Source organism: Catharus ustulatus, chromosome 40 (genome assembly GCF_009819885.2).
Source record: "Catharus ustulatus isolate bCatUst1 chromosome 40, bCatUst1.pri.v2, whole genome shotgun sequence".
NCBI lineage: Eukaryota > Metazoa > Chordata > Aves > Passeriformes > Turdidae > Catharus > Catharus ustulatus.
The window spans coordinates 522,607-527,783 of NC_046260.1; the positions used below are offsets into that span (position 1 = coordinate 522,607).

The window sequence follows — 5,177 nt, forward strand, 5'->3', positions numbered from 1 at the left end:
CCGGCGTGGGGGGAGGGGCCGGAGTGACCCCCCCGGCGGGGACCTGAGGAGTGACCCCCCAGAGTGACCCCTGACCCCCAGAGTGACCACTGGGGGGAAACCCCAAAACTCCCAAGAGTGACCACTTGGGTGACCCCCAGACCCCCAAAATGACCACTGGGGGTGACCCCGAACCCACTGAGTGACCACTGGGACCCCAAGCCCGGAATGACCACCAACCCCAAGAGTGACCACTGGGAGTGACCCCCCAAGCCCTCAAAGTGACCCCAACCCCAAGAGTGACCACTGGGGGGCACCCCAAACCCCTAGAGTGACCACTTGGAATGACCCCAAAACTCCAAAATGACCACTGGGAGTGACCCCAGACCCCCAAAATGACCACCTGGGTGACCCCAAATCCCCAGGGTGACCACTGGGGGTGACTCCAACCCCACTGACCACTGGGACCCCAAACCTGGAATGACCACTGAGGGTGACCCCCAAACCCCACCGAGTGACCACTAGAACCCCAAACCCAGAATGACCACCAAACCCCCAAAATGACCACTGGGAAGGACCCCAAATCCAGAATGTCCACTTGGAATGACCACCAAACCCCCAGAGTGACCCCAGACCCAGAGTGACCACTGCAGGGGGGACCCAAAAACTCCAAGACTGACCACTGGGAATGACCACCAACCCCCAGAGTGACCACTGGGACCCCAACCCCACTGAGTGACCACTGAGGGTGACCCCAACCCCACTGACCATTGGGATGACCCCTAAACCCCAAGTGACCACTGGAACCCCAAACCCAGACTGACCACTGGGACTGACCACCAAACCCCCAAATGACCACTAGGGGTGACCCCAAACCCACTGAGTGACCACTGGGGGTGACACCAACCCCACTGACCACTGGGGGTGGCCCCAGAACCCCAAAATTACCACTAGGAACAACCCCTAAACCTCAAGAATGACCCCAAACCCCGAGTGACCACTGGGAATGACACCAACCCCACTGACCACTGGGAATGACCCCTAAACTAAAGAGTGACCACCCGGGAATGACCCCAAAACTCCAAAATGACCACTGGGAACAACCCCCAACCCCCAGACTGACCACAGGGGTGACCCCAAACCCAAAGTGACCACTGGGAATGACCACCAAACCCCAAAAATGACCACTGGGACTGACCCCAAAACTCCAAAAGTGACCACAGGGGCTGACCTCAACCCCACTGAGTGACCACAGGGGCTGACCCCAACCCACTGACCACTGGGAAGGACCACCAAAGCCCCAAGAGTGACCCCAACCCCAGAGTGACCACTGGCTTGACCCCTAAACTCAAAGTGACCACTGGGGGTGACACCAACCCCACTGAGTGACCACAGGGGGTGACCTCAAACCCCCAAAATGACCACTGGGAGTGACCCCTAAACTCAGGGGTAACCACTGGGGGGGACCCCAAAACTCCAAGGGTGACCACTGGGAATGACCCCAAAGCCAGAGTGACCACTGGGAACAACCCCCCAAACCCACTGAGTGACCACTTGAGGGGACCCCTGAGTGCCCCCAGCCCCAAATGACCACTGGGAACGACCCCTAAACTCAAGAGTGACCACTGGGGGTGACCCCAACCCCCACCCTGAGTGACCCCCACCCCTCCCCCCCCTTCCAGAACCTTCCAGACCCTTCCTCCTGCCCCTCCCCCAGGCCAGGACTCACCCCTGGAGTCGCCCCACGGATCCTGCAACGGGGCACAGGTCAAATCTGCCCCAAAATCCCCAAAATCTGCCCCAAAATCCACCCAAAACTGACCCAAAATCCACCCAAAAATCCCCCAAAATCCACCCAAAAATCCCCCAAATCGGCCCCTCCCCCATCCCCAAATTCAGGTGTTTTTACCCCAAAAATCCCTCCCCAAAATTGAGAAATTCCATTAAAATCCACCCCCAAAAATGGGAATTTTCATCCCAAAATCCACCCCCAAAGAAGGGAAATTCCATTAAAATTTGCACCCAAAATTGAAAATTTCACCCTAAAATCCACCCCCCAAAAATGGGAAATTCCATTGAAATCCACCCCCAGAAATGGGAAAATCCACCCCCAAAAATGGGAAATTCCATTAAAATTTACACCCAAAAACGGGAATTTTCATCCCAAAATCCCCCCCCAAAATGGGAAATTCCATTAAAATCCACCCCAAAAAATGGGAAATTCCAATAAATTACACCCAAAAATGGGAAAATCCCCCCCAAAAATGGGAAATTCCATCCCAAAATCCACCCCCAAAAAAGGGAAATTCCACCCCAAAATGGGAAATTCAACCCCAAAATCCACCCCCAAAAATGGGAATTTTCATCCCAAAATCCACCCCCAAAAACGGGAAATTCCATCCCAAAATCCACCCCCAAAAATGGGAATTTTCATCCCAAAATCCCCCCCCAAAATGGGAAATTCCATGAAATCCACCCCCAAAAATGGGAAAAATCCACCCCCAAAAATGGGAAATTCCACTCCAAAATTCAGAACTTTCACCCCAAAATCCACCCCCAAAAAAGGGAAATTCCACCCTAAAATCCACCCCCAAAAATGGGAAATTCCATTAAAATTTACCCCCAAAAATGGGAATTTTCATCCCAAAATCCACCCTCAAAATGGGAAATTCCACCCCAAAATCCAACCCAAAAATAGGAAATTTAATCCCAAAATCCACCCCCAAAATTGAGATTTTTTCACCCAAAATCCCGTTTTTTTTATCCCAAATCCAACCCCAAAATTTAACATTTTTTTCCCCAAAAATGACATTTTTTTTACCCTAAAATCCGCTTTTTTCATCCTAAAATCCACTGCAAACTGAGCGTTTTCACCCTAAAACAACCCCCAGACTGGGCATTTTCACCCCAAAACGACCCCAAAATTCGGTGTTTTTTACCCCAAAATCCACCCCAAGTTGGACATTTTTACCCCACACTTTTAACCCAAAAATGGGAATTTTCACCCCAAATTTTACCCAAAAATAGGAATTTTTACCCCCAAAAATGGGTATTTTAACCCCAAATTTTGTCTAAAAAATGGGAATTTTAACCCAAAATTTTACCCCAAAAATGAAAATTTTAACCCCAAATTTTACTAAAAATTGGGAATTTTACCTGCAAAATTCACCCAAAAATAGAAATTTTCAACCCCAGAAACTGAAATTTTAACCCCAAATTTTACCTCAAAAATGGGAATTTTAACCCCCAAATTTTACCAAATATAGGAATTTTAACCCCAAAAATGGGAATTTTAACCCCAAAGTTTTACCAAAAAATGGGAATTTTAACCCCCAAATTTTACCAAATATGGGGAATTTTAACCCCCAAAAATGGGAATTTTAACCCCAAAAATCCATCCCCAAAACGAGAATTTTCACCCCCAAAAATGGGATTTTTACCCCCAAATTTTACCCCAAAAATGAGAATTTTAACCCCAAAAAGGGAATTTTTACCCCATAAATGGGAATTTTCACCCCTAAAAATGGGCATTTTCAACCCCAAATTTTACCCCAAAAAGGGAATTTTCACCCCAAATTTTACCCATAAATTGGAATTTTAACCCCCAAAATCCATCCCCAAAAAAGGGAATTTTCACCCCCAAAATTGTGAATTTTCCCCCCAAACCTCTCCGTGCTCACCCCGCTCGAGGTCACCTCGGTCACCCCCCCGGTGCCACCTGCAACGGCCACAGCTCAGCCCCAAACCGCCCCAAAAACACCAAATTTCACCCCAAAAAATCAAAGATTTCACCCCAAAATCCACCCAAAAACCAGGAAATTTTATCCTAAAACTGGGAATTTTTACCTCAAAATCCGCCCCAAAAATCACAAATTTCACCCCGAAATTCACCCCAAAAATGGGAATTTTTACCCCAAAATCCACCCTAAAATTCTGAATTTTTACCCCAAAATCCACCCTAAAACTGGGAAATTTTACCCCAAAATTCTGAATTTTTTACCCCAAAATCCACCCCAAAAACCACAAATTTCATCCTAAAAATCCACCCCAAAAATGGGAATTTTTAACCCAAAATCCACCCAAAAAATCACAAATTTTACCCTGAAAATCACAAATTTCACCCCAAAATCCACCCCAAAAATGGGAATTTATACCCTAAAATCCAACCCAAAAATCATAAATTTCACCCTAAAATCCACCCCAAAACTGGGAATTTTTACCCCAAAAATGGGAATTTTTACCCAAAATTCCACCCCAAAACTTGGAATTTTTACCCAAAATTCCACCCCAAGAAATGGAATTTTTACCCTAAAACTGGGAATTTTTACCCCCAAATCCACCCCAAAAATCACAAATTTCACCCCAAAATCCTCCTTAAAATCCACCCCAAAATCAGGATTTTTAACTGCCCAAAACCACCCTAAAACTGGGAATTTTAACCCCAAAAATCCTTCCTAAATCCGAATATTTAAACTCCAAAATCCACCGTAAAATCCACCAAAAATTGGGAATTTTCACCCCAAAACCGAACATTTTAACCTTACAATCCACAACCAAAACTCGACATTTTCACCCCAAAATCCACCCAAAGTTTGGGAGTTTTCACCCCAAAATCCACCTTAAAACCACCCAAAATTGGGATTTTTCGCCCCAAATTTAGGAATTTTTCACCTTAAAATCCACCTTAAAACCACCCAAAACTGGGAATTTTAACCCTTAAAATCCACCCCAAAACTGGGAATTTTAACTCCTCCAAACCACCCCAAAACTCGACATTTTCACCCCAAAATCCACCCCAAAACTGGGAATTTTAACCCTAAAATTCCTCCCCAAAATTCGGATTTTTCACCCCCAACATCCGGGAATTTCCACCCCAAACCCCGCCCCCTTTTAAGCCCCGCCCCCTTTCCAGGCCCCGCCCCTCGCTCTCACCTCCGCCAATCGCGCGCAGGGGGGAGGGGCCGAACCCGGAAGTGCCCACGCTGACTCCGCCTCCGGCCGAGGGGCGGGGCTTCACCTTGGCCACGCCCCCTCTCCAGGGCCGATTTTTTTTTTTTTTTTTTTTTTTTGGGGCTAAAAACCCCAAATTCGGGGCCGAATACTTCGCGGTTTTTGGGGCGGGGACCCCCCCAAATCCAGGGCTGGGACCCTCCCCCACCCTGAAAACCCCCCCAAAATTTGAGGTTTGACCCCCAAAC

The 5,177-nt window shown here is 47.6% G+C and overlaps 1 long non-coding RNA gene across 1 annotated transcript; it reads right to left on the reverse strand.

The window, feature by feature from the left end:
- On the reverse strand, window positions 1-5,177 carry LOC117010214. Its single transcript, XR_004420589.1, has 5 exons — window positions 4,912-5,177; window positions 3,660-3,697; window positions 2,801-2,854; window positions 1,709-1,730; window positions 1-43 (listed from the first exon to the last, which is right to left on the reverse strand). It is a non-coding gene; the product is annotated as an uncharacterized LOC117010214 (long non-coding RNA).